General features: G+C 35.2%; 1 protein-coding gene and 1 non-coding gene across 3 annotated transcripts in view; one reads left to right on the top strand and one right to left on the bottom strand.

Moving 5' to 3' along the window:
- Positions 1-20,445, bottom strand: part of EDIL3 (EGF like repeats and discoidin domains 3) — a 458,360-nt gene that overhangs the window by 259,756 nt on the left and 178,159 nt on the right. The gene's annotated exons all lie outside the window — the stretch shown is intronic.
- Positions 4,959-5,065, top strand: LOC111544529. Its single transcript, XR_002732192.1, has one exon. It is a non-coding gene; the product is annotated as a U6 spliceosomal RNA (small nuclear RNA).

Here is a 20,445-nt window from a genome sequence, read left to right on the forward strand (position 1 = left end):
TATGTGAGGGGCTTTATCACACTGAACTAAATTTATAGCCATTAACTTCAGGCTTCTCCAAATAGTTTCCCAGAACAACACCAAGTAGTTACTCATTAGTCAAAATGCTTTTTGTGCTGTTGTTTTTCAAAAGATTAATTGAAGTATTTCATTCTAAGAAAGCAGCTTTTCCTTCATAAACACTTAATAATTGCAAAATCATAAGTTTTTTACTCCTAGAATGGATGCTTAATGATGCATCCAATAAACTGTATTATTAGGATAGTGTCCTAATTGATCTCCCTCTCTTACACATCCTCCATAGCTACACACCATGCAAACCTAATCAAAAAGCTTCTGATAGCTCCTACAGCCTGGTATTCCAAAGTCCATAAATTTAAACTAATCTTATGTCCTCAGTGTTACCTCCACTGTTCATGATAATGAACCAATATGCTTCACTTGGTTAATTTACCATTCTACCACCTAAAGATCACTTGTATTCCTAGAACTTTGCTCAAGTGACTCTGCAGCTTTAAATGCCAAATGCCTTTCTTCATCTCCTCTTTTCCTGATTTTCTTTTCCTTCCTAGATAGCCCAAAGTTTCATATCATCTCTCCTCTATTGTTTGTTTTTATTCCCTTCACAAGTTTTTCTATTACCCTGTTACATACTATTTCCATCCATTGGTTCATTTGTTCACTTATTGATATAGTTATTCAGTTTATATTTAGAGCTTCTATTGTGTTCCACAGTGCTAAGTACTATACCTAGCTAAGCACTAAGTGCTAGGGTTATAAAGGTGAACAAAACAGGTGCACTTTCTAATCTTGTGAAACATCAGTAAATGAGAGGACTGACTCCAATCAAATAATCTCATAAAGAAATGAAATTGTAAAGAAATGTGATAATAAAATAATCAAATAAGAAAATGTAAATGTCATGAAGGAAAGGTCTCCTGTGTCCCAATAACCTATTAATAAGAGGTTCCCTGAAGAAGTGAAGCATAGACTAGAAGCTGGAAACCAAGTAAGAGCTAAGGTAAGAAAGAAATAAGTATTTCTTTTGTAGGTATGTGGATGGAGAAGCAGGGCAAGAAAAAGGGCCTCTGGTAAGACTAATGTAGCTAGAACAGACACAGCAAGGATAAAGAAACAGGGACCAAACTCAGCAGCTTTCAAAGACCACGTATTTAAGAAAAACAAAACAGCTTTATGGATACATGAATATATTTAGACTAAATTTCAATTTTAAAGATAATTAGTTTGCCATATGGAGAATACTTTGAAAGGATCTATTTTCAAAGATGAAAATAGAGCAGTTAAGAATCATCGTACGTGCCCAGGCAAAATGTGATAGGACACCTGGATTAGAGTGGTGGGCTGGTAGGTATGGATGGAAGTGGACCGATTGGACAGAGAAGGGTCGAAGAAGACTGTTCTGTTTCTAGATTTCATATGTCAGTGGATGAATATTGGTGCCATTCACTGAAACAGCAATCCTGGAAGAGGGTCTAGATTGAAAGAGAAGATCATGAGTAAGCTTTATGGATATATAATTCAATAGGAGGTAAGAAGTAGGCAGAGGAGAATGTGGCCTGGAGATTTTTAATGTTAGCATTCCTGGATATAGATGGCAATTAGTGGGTAAGGATGTAGTTGCCCATTGGAAGTTTAGAGGTAATATAAGGAAAAGAACAAAGAATCCAGGATCAAGACCCAATTTAATAGCTACATATAGTCTAGGAAAGGCAACATCCAAAGAGGCAGGAAAACCATTAGCAGGGATGTGATATCATTCTGGCACATTACTGCTTTGTGGTATTAATGAACAATTTAACATGTACACATCACGTCATTTGGAATAGATGTTATATTGATGGAAATGTGAGATTTTCATTTTATATTTCTTTTATAACCCTTCTCTGTTTTCTTGCAGAACCCAACAAATACTTGCTGAACGAAAATGTTCGTAACTTCATGAACCAAATATACTGGCAAAGTGTTTTAGGAAAAACATATTTTAGGAGAAAATGTTCTCCTTTAAGTGGTGTTATTTTATACCAAATAATATTCTGGTTGATCTTTTTGCTTATACAGGGAACCACTTTCACATTTTTTTTAAAAAAAAAAAGTAAAAAGTCAAATTGGAGAAACTGCCAAAACTTATTGCTTCCAAAAGAAGGCTTATTTGGCTTAGAGAAGTAAAAGTAAAAACATGGAGAATGAAATGCTTGATATTTGGCCAAAATGAAAGAAAGACAGTAAAAGAATACACTGAGAAATTATACATGTTTTCATATTTACCTAGCGTCTTTTTGTTCATCTTGTTTTGTTTTTCATGATCCTTCTTGCTGGTGGTGCTATCAATGTTGTGCTCTCATTTTTGCTGTCCTTAGAAGTCCATTTGCTTGATTATACATCTAAAACTGATTCCTGTAAGATCAATCTGACTAGAGAAGCCAGTTTAAACTGCTTTACTCTTAGGATGAGAAAATTTCTACAAAGGTTTGCCCACAGGGATAAGCAATGTGTGGAAGAAAAAAACCAAAAAGTCATTTAGAAATAAAATTACTCCTTGTGTAAAAAATTTCTCTGTATGCTTCCTAGTAGACATGAAAATGTAGACTCAAATATTTGAGAAGTCTGAAAATCCACTTAAAAATGTGTGTAACAATTTATCATTGCAAACCCAATTAAAAATGTTGAGCTATTGAACACAATTCATTTTATAATCCATGAATATATTAACTGTATGTAGCACAGATTTGTGTTACTATAAAAATCTTTATTTCTACTTTTCCAGCATTATGCATTTAAATTTGTAATTCCATGTTACATTAATCACATGAATATAGATGGGCAATTTCACTACATTTCCTATAAAAGAAATCATGCCTACTGACAATTTTGTAGGAAATTTTGTTAAAGATTGACTGTAGCTCATAAAACAGTAAGGCTTCCTTCACGAAAGTTATTAGACATTTTAGATCCCCTCAGTTTGATTGAAATGATACAAAAGTACACTTTAATATCACTGTCTTTGGACACTGACACTGTATTTAATACTACACAGAATATGGTCACAGAGTCATTAAAAGAAGTGGCAATAATCTAGGTTTGACTACACTATATTAATATTTATAGTGTTTTCATGATACAAGTAAAATATGCTGATTAAAATGATCACAATGTCACTATCTGGATGGACAAAAAAGCTGAGGTTCACATCTTCAGTACAAGATGACTTCAGTTATTTCTTTCTACTCTCTTTTCTTATTACCAATATGATTTCTATTATATGAAAGGCCATTAGAATACAGAGAAAAAATATGCAGTAGAGAAGTCTTTTGTCAATAAATATCTTAAACAATTAGAGAAGTTATTATAAATATTAGAGAAGTTATTATGCTACTTAAATATAGTAGGTCTGAACTGTCCCTCTTTAAGATCAGTGTTATAAAGTGTAAAAGATTTTCAGATGAACAAATAATTTACTAGAAGTGTTTGAATGTTTGTCTTCTACCTGATCCGTAAAGTTTTTCATGTGATTTTTTGTGTGTGACCTAACTGAAATAGGTCACAAACAATGAAGTAAAGGGATTTAGGATTGTCTATTCAGTCTAAAAAAATCAGTTATAAACGTGTATACCTGGTAATTTCCAAAGAAGCAGCTAAATAATATCTTTTCCTGATTGTACAAGACATTCTGATAATTTCTACAGATGTGCTGAATTCTAATAGGAGATTGGCGAGCAACAAAGAATGACTGTAATTTGGGCTTAGAAGGATAACCATATTGTTGAAGATTAAATATCTTCTGCATGAAGAATGAGGCTTGCCCTGATGACCACAGTAGGAATTCTATTACACTTGATGTAATTTTTTTTAGATAAAATAATTTTGAAGAAGCTTTATGTCATAGAATTTGAAGGTTTCAAATTCTCTTTGATCTATATGCTAGAGGGGAACCTGGGAAATTTCAAGGAGAAATTTAGCTCTTCTCACAGGAGCTACCTAAGCCCACCTCTGGGCTAAAAAGTACAGTCTCTGATTCAGACACCTGTGCTTGTCAGACCTTTCAATTTTTATAAGAGCATGACTGTGCCTATGCTGTTCCTTGGAGCATAAGGGTCTATATGCATTCACCCTGCATCTAACTCATTAAGAAATGTTGTTGCCTCTACCCTCAAAATGCTGTATGGCTATAAACTCTGGAAACACAGATGAATATACACAATAAATGATTTATTGATATTACTTTGCAAAAAAATAGAAATGATTTGGGTCTCCACAGCCCTTGTTGCTATGATGAACATGTCAATCAGGCTTCTGCACTAGAAACTCTGATTACAGGGAACTGGCTATTTCCTCTCCCTGAGATGCTCTTCCTCTAACTCTCACCTCTACTAAACCTTTGCTCAAAATCATTTTCAAAACAATGGTTACCCAGAAAAGTCCTACTTAAAATTGGCAACCATAGTCCAATCCCAATATTTCTATTTCTCTCTTATTGTGATCTTGTTTTCTCAATGGCTTTAACGCCTTCTAACATAGCATGTAATTTATTTGTCATGTTTTGTGTTGTGTGTTGTTGTTTGTTGTGTTTCTCCCCTGTGTTGTGTTGTTTATTGTCTGTCTCCCATGGTAGAATGTAATCGATGTGAGGACACAGAACTTTGTTTTGTTCACTGATATATCTCAAGTGCTTGGTAATGATGCATTCAACACATCTTTGTTAATTAAATATATCTCTGCTAGGAATAAAACTTTAAACTTATTCAATATTGATCAAACTCTGGAATTAGTCCTACATTATTCCAGATCAGCAGTTAGCCATGTCACAGGATCATTTTGACACCTAAGAAAATGCTTTTATAGCACTATATTTTTGTAAATTTGTAGAACTGAAAGAAATGCAATATTGACCTACAAAATAAGACTAGGAAAAATACCATGCTTTTTTACTGAGGAATTAAGTGCTTGCTTTGGATGCACATATACTAAGATTGGAATAATACAGAGAATATCAGTATGGTTCCTACACAAGGAAGTAAGGAATTGTATTAACCGGGACCTAAGGATCGGGATCTATAAATTTCAGGACAAGAATAGTTTTGTTTCTCATGAGCAACCAGTCCCACATATTCTCTTAGACATTATGGTCTTATAACATCATTTGAACATCAGCACACCATTAAGTACACGCCATGTGCGAGACACTGAGTATAATAAGCAACATCAACACATTTAGTCAATGGCCTCTAGAATCTTATATGCCAAGGGAGATTACAGACAAATAAATAAGCAACTTCAATACTACGAAATGAGTGTCAATGTACAGTGAATACAGAGAGTTCTTGGAGGACATAAGAGGAATGCCTAATCCAGTATTGGAAACTTGGGTTTGACATCCTAGAATAATTAGCATCCAAAGTTGAGGTTTACAGAGCAAATAGAAGTTGGCTATTTAGGAAGATGAGTTAGGGGTTTTCAGACAGAAGAGGGAAATAACATGTGCGAAGACTCAAAGTTAAGTAAAGCAGTCAGGAGATCGAGACCATCCTGGCCAACATAGTGAAACCCCGTCTCTACTAAAAGTACAAAAATTAGATGTGCGTGGTGGCATGTGCCTGTATTCCCAGCTACTCGGGAGGCTTAGGCAGGAGAATCGCTTGAATCTGGGAGGCAGAGGTTGCAGTGAGCTAGTGATCATGCCACTGTACTCCAGCCTGGCGACAGAGCAAAACTCCATCTCAAAAAAAAAAAAATTAACCATAGCTAAATTTGTAGAACTGAAAGAAATGCAATATAACTGCACCATGAAGCGCAAGAGGGGAAGTGGCAGGTGAGAAAGCCAGAAAGATTTGCATAGCTTGATTATAACAAGCCTCACTAGGCAGATTAAGGAGTTATACTTTATGATGAAGGTAAGGGGAGGTCATTTAAGACATTTAAGCAAGATATGGCTGATTGAATACATATAAACTAGAAGTGTAGGATTAGCTACTTGATGGAATTACTGGGGATAGATTCTATTTCCTCTAAAGAGTATATGTCTGCCTCAACAGTGCAAAGGATAGTAGGAGGTAGTGTAATAGGAAAGGAAGTAGAAACATTTTAAAAACAACTATGGGGCATGACATCTGAGTAGGCAATCAGAGGACTTGTAGGTAGTGTTAATATTTAGACAGCATTGAAGACTAGGACACTCTAATGGTACCAATCTCTGCATAGTGTGGCATTTCTTCCACTGTGATTAGCAGAGAAAGAGGATGATACCATTAACGCAAAGTTAGATGTTTTCTAGTCGTATGTGGGTCAAGGCAAAAAAAAAAAAAAAAGAAAGAAAAGAAAACATAACGAAACATGCAAATGTGTGCAAGAGAGTGCTATTAATGATAGAATTATTGGTTTTGGCTAGTAACGGAAGAAAGGTCAGCCTTTAAGGGACTGAAAGAGTAGGATTTGGAAGTCTGATATCCAAGACAGATGTATTTTAAGAAACATAATTAAATCTAGATCTGAAACAAGCAGTGCTGTAGTGAAGCCATATATATGCCTATATACATTAAATATTCTGTGTATATATTTATAACAAGTTTAAAGAGTCTTAAGGATTAACATACTCAGCTATTATTCTTGATGTGATCAGAATGAGTAAAGAAGAATTAGCAATGAAGTAAAATTCTCACTATGTCATCCAAGGTTATTGATGCCATGTTTGTCTACCAACTAAAGCTGTCTCATGACAACCAGCTATTAGCATGTATTTTTGGAAATACTGTGCTAAGAAAAGGAAGATTCCTAATAATATGTGCAGCATGTCATGGAATTTGTATATTATGAAATGGGTTCTTACATGTCATAAAAAATGTAAGCAGCAGACATTTGGATCTGGCCAGAGCAAGAAGAGCTGTATAAGAATGGGAATTAGTGAAGAAGATCCCTAGCCAAATCTCTTTCGGTTTTATTGGTCACCAAAGATATTAAGGTTTCTAAGATGGAATGAGATTGCCTGGGTTATAAGATTTCCAGAATAGTCAATTCTTAGCTTGCTTCATAGGAGATTAAGACCTCTGTATAAAGAACAAATTGCAACTTTAATTGATTTTGCTTCTGAAGGAGCCTTTGTTCTAGTGGGTAGGTAATGAAGTTTCCTAGTTTCTTAGGATCTTTTATATTTTGAAAACAGTAGGAGCCCTTAAGAAAGAAATGTAGAGCCAAATCCTGGTTCATCTTTATCAGAAGAGCCTATGCTAGGACTGTGCAAATCTTTTATACTGAGACTTCACCCTAATTTCATCTTAGTTTGTTGACTTACATTTGTTTTTGCTTTTGTCCTATTTTCCTTTACAGTGACATATAACCATCCTCTCCTTTACTACCTACTTATGGACACAGGATGGAAAATATTTATACTACTTTTGCATATTTTGAAGGTTTAAACATCAGCAAAGTGAAAACAACTGACCTCAAAACGTGATCTAACCCAAAGTGACTACATTCTGGGAGATGCCTTTCTGCCTGACAATACTTTGTAATGAACTTCGTCTCTTATACTGAGGTAGATGTTACTATTAACCAAAAGCAGGAGCTCTGTAATGGAAGGATTGAATTAAGGTGCAGATTTCTAAGTAAAGAAGAGAAACAGAGAGACTAGGATAGAGGCACAGGACTTTGATGGAGCTCACCAACAAAGAGAAAATAATGTGAGGGGTTTAACTTTCTGTTTCTTTTACCCTGCATTTGAAAAACGGTCATATTAAGGATCATGTTTATTTTTTATTTGTTGTGTCATTCTTATTTCTTCCAGGTAGTCTCAAATTTCCCGTAAACATTTTTGCAACACAAAGTTTCCATGTCGTGGGATTGAAGGGACTTTAGTGGTGGGCAGTAAAAAGAAAAACAGGCTTCCGTGTATCACAACTCAGTTGAGTTTAAAGCTCCATTAGCAGTGGCATATGGAGGAAAGCAGGAGCCTTGCAAATTTATTCTGTAACCAACCGCAGAGTTAGCAAGGGCTTATAGCCAAAATGAGAGCAACTAAAGCAAATAGTATCTAATGACTGAGGAAAAGAAGCCCTTCCCATGTCTATGAGTTTTTAAAAAGTTCTAATAATGTATTGGTACAAGTCCCCCAGAAGGCTGAAAGATTAAAGAAACCCAAGTGATTGCAATCAGAGCTACGTTCTGGAATTTATTTTCATAAGGGAATTTATTTAGGATATGAGTTATAGATACTGTATGATTTATATATGAATTTAAAGATACCTCTGTAAAATCTTTCTTAAAAAGCAGAGTATTCATTTATTAATCTATCTAATAAGTTTAAATTTTTTTAGGGGTCAATCATTACTAAACGTAAAGAGTTTAAGCAATGAAGCATGTTTGTTTCAATAAACCAAACGACATAAAAATAATATTAATTATTAATTGAATAAATACAGCATGCTTTATCCCCAGACCTAAAGTAACACCATAAGGTTTGAAATAAGAATCAAAACATACCAAAAAAATTACCATATCTTCTTAAATTATTTTATACCTTAAGTGATAATATTCGATGGGGTTTCAAATTTTGCAGGGGAACATTATTTTATATAACACATCCAAATTATTAAACTTGTTGCACAATTTTGTGATATATTACATTTGTCTTAACAAAACTAATGTAATTAGTCATATAATTATTCTAATAGCACTGAAACTCATTTTTAAAGAGACAAATTTACATTAAGTCCAAATTTGGTCAATGTTAGCAACAGACAGACATGACTACTATGTAGGCATCGATAGTAAGTAAACACTTTCTTTGGAAAGCACTGCCATAATGGGAAAGAAAAAGAAAGAAATGTCTTCCTGGAGAAAGAGTGAGAACTCTGTAAGTCTATATGATTTACAGTGAAATTTATCCTCACAGGAAAGCCGAATAAAATTATTTATCAAGTAATTCCATACAGATAAGCACACTTATTTTCATAGTAATGTAACTAACCTAAGGTCACTCAGGCATAGAGCAGGGTAAAGTCAGATGTTTTATAATATTTTAACAGGCCTTTTTAAAAATAATGATACAATTTAATTTCTTGTATCTTAAATCTCAACTAAATAATCGTGAACATAAACACTAATTCACAAATACATACCACTTGAGTCTTTAGGAGAAAGCAGTTAAACAACTGGCTTATAATCCATTTCTGTTATTAGGGGTATGATCCAAGGGAAAGAAAGAAAGGTAGTGGTATCAATTCCTTGTAAACAAGCTGACAACTAAACCTGCTACCAAATAGATGCTAGGAGGAGAATCCTTACCTATGAATATTTTCAGTAGGATGTCTCTAGTTTAGGACTGTTTCTGGTAAATGAATGTATTTACAAGCTATGGATTTATAAGGTATAGCCCCATGGAAAATGTTATGTAAGCTACACAGCTATATGAAGACAGTTTATTACCTCAATATTCCCTTGTATACTTAGTAACTTAAGTACCGTACTTAGAGACTTTATCTGTCTTTCTGTGTCAGAAAGCATGTGTCTAATGTAAATAAGGACTGGGCAGTTGTCATCAATGTCCCTAAACTCCCTAAACTGCTTTGTCTGTGCTTCTAGAAATTATTAGTAGACTTTGATATTGGGTAATTTCTCTTATTTGCGTAAGGCTGATTTGCCAGGATAATCTTTTGAATTAGTGCAACTCTTTATAGTCCTTTCTATAAATGTTGTATAAACTAAGAGTAAAAAGCTTGAAATGATCCAAATGCCCAGAAGTTAAAGAATGATTAAGTCATCTATAACATAACTGTGAAATAGAATAGTATATTGCCAACTATATTTTAAAAAATGAAATAGTAACATGCCAAAATCTACATGAAATTCTATTCATTGCAAAAAGAGAGAGTACACTTCATGTTATGATTAAGTAATGTGGTGTGTAGAAAATGACAGGCGTTAGAAGAAGTACATAGATTTTAAAAATAAGATTAAAATAAAAAATTGTGTTGTTAAGGGTTTTAGGAAAGGAAAGGTCAACAAAAACAGTGTGCTGATCTTTGTAATCACCAGATTATAGTCATAATTAATAATTAAGACTTCACAAATATTCCAGCTCTTAAATATACATGGTAGGACTGCACTTCTCCATCCCTTTTCAAGTTATGAGTGTCTATGTGAATTTCTTTGGCCAATAATGCAAGAAGTAATGTGTGCCATTTCTTACATACATTTTTAAGAGCCAGTTTGTAATTTACCATGTTTTCTTCCCACTGCTTTAGTGACTGTGGGAGAAACTGCTGAGATTTAGCCTTGTCAGCCTGAGTCCCTCGGTATCTACAATGAGCAGAGAGCCCCTACTGACTCACCCTGGATATGTACACCAAGAACTTCTAGATGAGCTTGCTCCTGAGCCATAAACAAGTTCATCTTGACTGACTCAGTAAGAAAAGGTTAATATGAGTGTGATGTATTCATTTCATAATATCTTTTTAAACTATAGAGAGCTAAGCAAAGTTTTTGTAAACACAAAATTTTAGTACTATGGGATATCAGTGAGAAGTACATAGCGGGGAGTGGACCTGATAATATCGTAGACAAGAACCAAATGGGTGTAGAAGGTAACGCTAAAGAAAAGAGTGGAAATAAAGGTGGCTTGGATGTTTTATGCCTGGCAGATAAATTGTAATGCCATTTATTTAGAGAATACTTGAAAGCAGAGGGAACAAGTTAAGACTATTTATTTTTGCCCTGAGGCCATTAGCTGTATCTAGCTGATGTCTGAAAATGAAAGTCTGAAATTCAAGAGGGAGGTCAGGGATATAGAGAGGAGAAAGCAGTCTCACATGTGCTATGAAATGGTAATACTTCTAAGTCTTTTACATATGATATCTCCTATAATGATTATAATTTTACCATTCCACTGGAAGAAATGAGGCACTCTACGAGATTAAGCTACCCAGATTTGGCAGTACTATCCATAAAAGAACAAATAAAGCCTGAGAGATATTATAGAGGAAACAGACAAGGAGACAGGAAAGACTATATTCAGGGGCAGGCAAAAGAAACAGGACACTAAATAGGAACAGTCATTTTTACAACCAAGTGACAGAGAATAGGTGCCATTGAGGCCAACAGGGAAAATATCAAGAAGTAATGGATTGTTGTTCATGTTGAATGCTCCAGAGAAAACTAACTAGATAAATCATCTTCAAACTATTGAATTTTGCTTCCAAATGGATAACTTCTGAGAGGCAAAAGCTGAAAATTACTTCATTTCTGATATATTGATATTCTGTAGGCTGTTAAACTGAACAAATCTCAAAGATGAGGCATTTTATGAGCACTACACCTCATGTTTGCCTAAATTAGAATCCAAAGAATTAAGTATCATTAGGAATACTTTTTAAATTTCTTCAGATAGAAAAAATCTCCAGCAAAGATGACCCAACAGATGTTGAATGAACCCCTTAACAGGACTAAGTCATACAGGTAAATTAATTCCACAGATTGCTCTCAAAAGCAATCTGAATCTCAGGGCTGATGTTGGTGTGCCAGCAACACACGTTCCTGGTGGGTCATAATGTTTAATGAGATGCATGGGAACCTCTGAACGGGATGAATATTCAAGTGATCTTCAGGGAAATCCTGAATTAGAATGAGCTCCAATAATTTAATTGAAAGGTCACATAGGTGAGTGACTATTATAAAATCTGTAATATAATGGAAGTATTGTACTCACACAAGTGGCAGTTAAGAACTTTAGGTCAAGGGCTTATCTCATTTTTAGACTCATAATAAGACAATGCTCTTTACTTTTAGAAAATGTCAACATTTCTCTAAGGAAAAATTACTATATTACTTAAGAGAAAATATTTGCACTTTTTCTATTAACTATATCCAAAGAGAGGCAACATTTTAAGTAAGGAAGGCATATATCACATCTGTAGAAACATTTATTTAAAAAAATATTTGGAATACTATATGCTTTTGCCAATCCTTAGAAGCGATCAACAATTCTTGCGGGTACTGATTCTATTATTAGAAAACAGCTTTTGATTTACCTATTTGTCCCACAGGGGTCTCCACTTTTGTTGTTTTGTACTTGTATTACTTTTATTCTTAAAAAACTAGTGAAAGCAAAACTTCAAATACAACTTCACCTAAGTGAAGAATGTTTACAACATCTATTGGTCATTTAGTGAACAAACTTAACCAACATAATAAGAATTAATTTAATTTTTTCATTAGAAAGTTATAGTCAGTTTCCAAGCAAAAACTATGCATTTATAGTTAGTCAAATTTACTTTCATATACTTTAGGGAATAATGTCCACTGTATATCCCTCAAAACTAAAAACATAGGACACAGCCAATTTTAAAATTAAAATATTTTGAACATTGTCTACTCTGATTATAATTAGCACAGATATTATTTACTTTTCTTTTATTCTCATCAAATGTAGATTAAAAATAAAACTGAATTTCTGCCATCAAGATAATTAACATTTTTATAATATAGTTCCATGTAATTGATATCCAGCCTTTTCTTTATTTAAATAAAAATTTATTTCACTTTTTAAAAATTATAAAGTTTTCATGCCTATCAAATGCCCATTCTTAGGCACTATCCAACTATTTTCCATATCTAGATATACATATAACTTGTCCATCCCTTCTGTGCTTGAGTTCCAATTAACTCGGATATTCTGCAGGCTCCTTATGACTGTGATGTCAGTATCCTTCAAAGTCTTCTGCTCCATCCACTTTGAAGTAATGTATTAGTGATCTCAAAATAGTTCTTAAGATTTTCTTTCAATTATGCCCACTTATAAGCATAAGTTAATTGGCCCAAGGCCAATATTTAAAAAAAAAAAAAAAAAGGCCGCATGACCTAAAAACGAAATGCTGCTTTTGTATAATTTTTAAATATAATGTTTCCTGTAAGCAGCCTTGATAACTAAAATAGTAACTTTTTTTTTTTCTTTTTGAGATAGAGTTTTGCTCTGTTGCCCAGACTGGAGTGCTCTATTGCCCAGAGCTGTGATGCAATCACAGCTCACCATAGCTTTGATCTCCCAGGCACAAGCAATCCTCCAGCTTCAGCCTCCCAAGTAGCTAGGACTGCAGGCACATGCCACCATGCCCCGGAGAATTATTTTTTTTCTTTTTTGTAGAGATAGGGTCTCACCTTGTTGCCCAGGCTAGTCTCAAAATCCTGGGCCCAAGTGATCCTTCTACCTAGGCCTCCAAAAGTGTTGGGATTATAGCTGTTAGCTACCGTGCCAGGCTAAAATAAATAGTAACTTTCTAAATATATATATATATGTATATATATATGCTTGTACCTATATATGTTCCACTTTTCTGTGTGGATTTTAGACACCCCCAAAATACATTAAATAAACTAGAAACATTTAAATAACAAATAAAAATAATGATGGACAGTCGTGTGATAAGAAGCCAGAAAAACAATGAAGCCAGATGTGTCATTGTGAAACTCTATGACAGAAGTGATATGAAATGTGCAATAGCCAAAATATTTAAAATCATGTAAATAACCTGTGTCCACTTGAAAATCTTGACTCTTTCATGACAGATGGTGAACAGAAAGGCTATTCTCAACTTTTATCAATAATGGGGTAGAAAAGTTGGCACAGTGCTGTAACACTGAGCAATAGAAATACATGAATCTATTGAGTATCCAGTTCGCTGGTAAATAAAATGAAATAAATTCTGTAAAAATGTTTTCTTGACATATTTTTCACAGCAATCTACTGGCATTTTCTGTTCTATCCATTAAGTTACTAAACATGATGATTTCCCAGGGGTCATTTCTATACCACACTGAGACACTTGGCTCTTGTTACCTGAATCTGGAAAGAGCTTAGACTTGTTTCAAAACACATTCTAATTCACCCTTTATCACTATCCTCTTTAAAGAAAATTTTCAAAGTATAAAAAGTATATTCACTTAACAACAAGTTTTACAGGTTAAAATTAGCATTAAAACAAAAATTTAAATAGTAATAGTTTAAAAGTTCATGTGTTCAAAATAACAAAATTAAAATTTGGCTTCCAAATTGCCAAAATGAATTTGGACAAATTACTGTTTTTATCAACTACAGTAAATATTTGTTGTTCATTCAAAACAGATAATCCATAATGAGTTGATTTTATCTGCTAATAACTGATAATACTGAAATGAAAATAAAGTAAGGTTTAATTTTATGTTTTATTTTATTTTATTTATTTATTTTTTTTGAGACGGAGTCTCGCTCTGTTGCCGGGGCTGGAGTGCAGTGGCCGGATCTCAGCTCACTGCAAGCTCCGCCTCCCGGGTTTACGCCATTCTCCTGCCTCAGCCTCCCGAGTAGCTGGGACTACAGACGCCAGCCACCTCGCCCGGCTAGCTTTTTTTTTTTTTTTTGTATTTTTTAGTAGAGACGGGGTGTCACTGTGTTAGCCAGGATGGTCTCGAACTCCTGACCTCATGATCCGCCCGTCTCGGCCTCCCAAAGTGCTGGGATTACAGGCTTGAGTCACCGCGCCCAGCTAATTTTATGTTTCAGAATGCTGTGTTACTCTAACTAAACTGACTGGATTAAATAAGTGCATTTTAGTGTTTTGTAATCTCATGCTTTGTATATTTTATTGCTTTTATAAATAAATAAATCTAGAATTAAAGTTGGACAAACTGTATAACATCAAGTAATTATAAAACTACGTTAAAATATTTAAGAATAAATTTGTGAATATAACTTTTGCTTCTTTAAAATAAAAAGGAATGACCTTATAATATGCTTAAAATATTGCTTATCTGTTTTTCCTCTCTCCAGAATTAAAAAAAAATACATATAAACATATATAAGTTTAAAGTAATATAAATTATAGTTGCTGCTAAATTTTTACCCATAACTCACTTCTTAGAACACACAGTTTCCACTGAAATCGAAGTTAGCTCCATCCTTACCGAACTGTATTGGCTGAGGTTTTGAAAATATCTGTAGGCTTTATGTATGGTATCTATCCTTTTTCACTGAATAGACTATGATTTCATCATTATATTTTATAATCACTTTTTAATCCACAAATGCAAAATATGAGGGCTGCAAAAGTAAATATTCCACCATCCTCATGAATATTTCATTACACAATATGTTTATTTACTTAAAAATATTTTGGCAGAGCCAACCTAATTCATTGCACATTTATTTAGTACATCTACTGTTGCTATTATAGTAAGTTGAATGGTGCTCCGCCCTCTCCCCCACCACCAAAATATATTCATGTCCAAATCTCTGGAACATGTGAATATTACATTACCTGAAAAAGTCTCATTACAGATGTACTTATTTTAAGGACTTCTATGGTTTAGATATGGTTTGTTTGGCCATGCCAAGTCTCATGTTAAAATTTATTTCCAGTGTTGAGGTGGGACCTGGTGGAAGGTGTCTGGGATGTGGAAGCAGATCCCTCATAAATGGCTTGGTGTGCAGGAGTGAGTCCTCACTATTCGTATCTGGGATAACTGGTTGTTGAAAAGAGACCAGCACCTCCTCCTGTCTCTTTTCTCCTTTCTCTCCCTGTAATGTCTGCTCCCCTCTGCCTGTCACCATAAATGGAAGCAGTCTGAGGCTGTTACCAGGTGCAGATGCCAGCACTATGCTTCTTGTACAACCTTCAGAACTATGAGCCAAATAAACCTCTTAATGAATTACCCAGCCTCAGGTATTTCTTTACAGCAACACAAATGAACTAAGGAAAGGATCTTGAAATGTGATCATCCTAGATTACCCAGATGGGCCCTAAATCCAATAACAAGTGTCCTTCTAAGAAACAGGAGAAAAGACACAGACAAAAGTGGAGAAGGTGATGTGAAGACAGAGGCAGAAATCGCAGTGAAGAGGTCACAAGTCAATGAAGTCAAGGGATGCCCACAGCCAACACAAACTAAAAGAGACAAGGAAAAATTCCCATCTAGAACCCTCAGAGAGAGCATGGCCTGGATTATGCCTTGACTTCAGAGTTCTAGCCTCCAGAACTGTGAGAGTTAAATGAGTGTTGTTTTAAGCCACAGAGGTTGTGGAAAATTGTTAGCGCAGTCTCAGGAAACTAATACAGCTGTAGACAGTCAAAGTGATTAGAAGATGATATAAATCAGAAAATGTGACTGACATGACTGTAATTTGCACAGATCCAAAAGGCTATGGTGTCTACATAAGGATCCTACAACATAGTTTCCATATTTTGTATAATTGAAACTGCTGTGCTCTTTTGATTGTGCGCTCTCTCTCTCTCTCTCTCCACCCCCACTTTGCTCTCTCTCTCTGTTGCTGTATGATCCCAAAGAGCAAGATGTTATTTTTATGGGTATTTATCTATTGATACTGCACAGGTATTGATCCCTGATTCTGTCTTCAGCATTGCTGGAAATGCAATGGAAGGAAGAATCCAGTTGAGAATGAGTTCCTATTACAGGTGAAGAAACCATTCCAATCGCATCCAGTACATAATGGAGGAATTCAAATCCCTGTAGGGATAGAAATGACTGCTTCTCCAACCTCTGTTCTATTCCTTCTTTCATACTCACAGAAATATGATTTACTTGGGAGAAATTAGTGGAGATTCTGGGATCTCACAGAGAATGGACTCCTTCCCAGTCATTTCTCAGTTACCTACCACAGAAAAACATTCCTAACAGATACACAAGTGAGAACTGCAAAGTGAGAAATCAACGTGGGTTACAGGAAACAGAAGATCTAAGACAAGAGGTGTGTAAAAGCCTGGATACGTTGCAGAGATCTGAAAGGGAAAGGAAAGTGCACTCTAGATAGACAAGCCTCGATTAAAGCTTTGGGGTGAGAATAAGCACAACATGTGTGACCTGGAATAGAGGAGACTGTCCTGCCTCCTAGAGAGAAGAAGCATGGATGTGATAGGATATTAAAACCAGGCACGGGTTTCATGGAGGGGAAGGAAAGAATGCCTTAAGGGACTAGCTTTTATTGGTTCTGTCATTTCCAGAATAAGAATACAACTAAGTGTGAATTAATAGTTTTAACTCTTAACCTACTGCTACCCACCAAAGTGTCCGAGAACACTAGAGTCATTTGGTGAAACAAATAGAGAAGACAAAAAAAAAAAAAAAAATCACAGTTTGAAAATTCAAGTTACTTAAAAATATGCTAATCTTCCTCTTCTAACAGCTCCATAAATTCTCAGAAATTTTAAAAGTACTACAACTTGCTTGAGCATTCTGGCTACAGAGTATCAGGCTGGTGATTATCATTCTGTAGGAACTTAACATTGATCAGTGTTTTCAGTGTTTTTTTGACGATCTTATAAATAAGACTTAGTATAACTAACTCATTTTGTTAAGATAGACAAAGATGCAGAATACTAAAATGTTTCTGGAAAAAATAAATCCCTAACCATTCTGTTTATAATTTGTCTTATTTTAGTTTTGTTTTACTTAGTAGCTGAGTACTTGCACAATTCCTCCCAACATATTTAAACACTAAATTATGAAATGCAATAGTTTCAAAGGTCCTCAGTCTTAAGTTGTCCTTTAAAGAACATCTCAAGCTTTGGCAAAAACCACTGGCTACTCTGTACAGTGGTTTTAATTCTTTGTTTTTATTATTGAGAAATGTACAGCTCATTCTTTTTCAAGAGCTTCTAGCAAAGCTTTAAAAGCAACCAATATTGTTGTAACATTTTTAAAACTGGATTAAAACCCTAGATATTTTTTTATTTAGATTTACGTCTAGAGAAAGAAAAAACAGGCGAGTAGATACGAAACATACTTAAATCTTGTTGAATTCTAGCAGTTGAAGATCTGCTTCAAATAAATATATTTTCTCAAAAAAAGGTATCTCACAAGAACACTATACCCAGGTATGTTTTATTTTATTTTTAAATATGTTACTTAAAGGTTTAAAAAATTCTCTCCATGTAATCTTGAAAATAAATTACTTGAAGATGTCTGTGAGGTTAATGAGACATGAATAACAATGCAATAATGAGGTAGTTATTGTATAAAGAAATTGCAGGTCCTTTCCTAATTCTTTGTGGACCTCAAACTTAGGAAGCCAAGTGGATGTGCAGGCTTGCCCCTTCCCCCTGCATAACCAGTGCTGTCCTCTGATCCACCACCTCCCTTAACCTCTCTGACTCTTTTACCCATACGCAGCATTAGATGATGGTGGTTATCATATTTGAGATGTCTTAAAATCACTGCTGTGGTTTCCTGCCAGTGATTACTAACAATGGCTAAATCGTTGCCATTGTTACAACACCACACTGAAAGAATTACTAAGCAAAAGTAATTTTCTTCTACTGTAGCAAAAGCAGAAAAACAAAGATCAATGTAATGGATTTTTTCTGCCAAGGAATTTAAATAATACAATTGTCCCGCAGTATTTGTGGGGGATGGATTCCAGGAACCCTTAGGGAGATAAAAATCCTCAGATGTTCAAGTATCTTATAAAAAATGGCACAACATTTGCATATAACCTATGTATATCTCCCCCCACACTTTACATCATCTCTAGGTTACTTCTAACACCTAATACAATGTAAATAGTTGTTTACATTTTTTTATTGTTTCCTATTTATATTTTGTATTATTATTGTTTCCTATTTATATTTTGTATTATTTTATTGTCTTTTGTGTTCAAATATTTTAAATATATGGTTGCTTGAATCCCTAGATGGGAAACCCACGGACAAGGAGAGTTGCCTGTAATTTACAGCATCTTTAATATTCTTATCAAATTATTGGGATTCTCCTTTTATTTATTTCATCTATTTGCAAATATATCTATCATCATCCCTCTCTTTGTATCATCCTATAAGGAAGAACTAAGTGTGATCTTTTTTTTTTTTTTTTTTTTTAGAGATGGAGTCTTGCTATGTCACCCAAGCTGGAGTACAGTGGTGTAATCTCGGCTCACTGCAACCTTCACCTCCCAGGTTCAAGCAATTCTCCTGCCTCAGCCACTGGAGTAGCTGGAACTACAGACACATGCTGCCACACCTGGCCATTTTTTGTGTTTTAGTAGAGACGGGGTTTCCCTGTGTTGCCCAGGCTGGTCACGAACTCCTTGAGCTCACGCAATCCGCCCACCCTGGGCTCCCAAAGTGCTAGGATTATAGGCATGAGCCACCGCACCTGGCCCTATGTGTGTTCTTGAGTTAATAATGCAATAAAGTCAGCATAAAATCTGTATAGTTTAATTTATTCATTAATTTGATCACACAACAAATATTTATGAAGCATCTACTATGTTTCAAACACTTGTTCTAGAAGGAGGGGATTCAGCTGTGAACAAATATAGACAAAAAATATGCCAGCCCTTAGGAGTTTATATTTAGCCTGGACAGAAATAAATAAGTTACATAAGTAAGATGGGCAGACACTTTAAAAACAACATTAATAATATTAAAAATATGCAGGCAAAAGACTGACAAAGTGGAGAAGTGTGAACTTTTTAGAGACAAAGGAAGGCCTCTCTGAGAACGCACCTTCATGTGAAGACATGAAGGATGTGACTGAGTAGTCATGCAGATACAGGCAAGAGAAGTCCTTCAGGCAACCCACCTGTGAGTGCCAAGCCCTGCCTATAAGAACAATGTGTCCAGGGTTTATGTCTCATCGGGGCCAGATGAGAGGTACTAGAGGACCTGGGCAGAAGAGTGATGGGTGCTCACAGCCTTGTAAAAGAATCAAGCTGCCAGCTCCTTTGAGAAGAGACTGAAGAGGGGCCTAGAGTACCAGCAAATCCATGAGTGAGAAGATTCTGCCTTGGACCGTCTGATTAGAATTTGGATATATATATATATATATATATATATATATATATATATATTTTTTTTTTTTTTTTTTTTTACTGAGGCGGAGTCTTGTTCTGTCGCCCGGACTGGAGTGCAGTGGCCCCATCTCACCTCACTGCAAGCTCCGCCTCCCGGGTTTACGCCATTCTCCTGCCTCAGCCTCCCGAGTAGCTGGGACTACAGGCGCCCGCCACCTCGCCCAGCTAATTTTTGTATTTTTAGTAGAGACGGGGTTTCACTGTGTTAGCCAGGATGGTCTCGATCTCCTGACCTCATGATCCGCCCGTCTCGGCCTCCCAAAGTGCTGGGATTACAGGCTTGAGCCACCGCGCCCGGCCGAGTTTGGATACATTTTTAAAATGAAGCTAAAAAGACCTGGTGGACTAAATGTAGAGAGAGGGTGTCATCAAAATAGACCTTAACGATTTTGGCTTAAGCCATTGACACGAAAACGAGGCCTGTAAGAGGAGCTAGATTAAGGCAGAATATATATTTTTAACACAAGTATGTAAAATGGATGAAGGCAGTCAGGGAGATTTTCATTTCCTATTTTATTCTTTTCCACAATGTTTATGTGATTCATAAACTGCTGTAGTGATCAGAGAGGCATTTAAAATAATATATAAAGTTTTGCACA

This window comes from Piliocolobus tephrosceles, chromosome 4 (assembly GCF_002776525.5).
Source record: "Piliocolobus tephrosceles isolate RC106 chromosome 4, ASM277652v3, whole genome shotgun sequence".
Classification (NCBI taxonomy): domain Eukaryota; kingdom Metazoa; phylum Chordata; class Mammalia; order Primates; family Cercopithecidae; genus Piliocolobus; species Piliocolobus tephrosceles.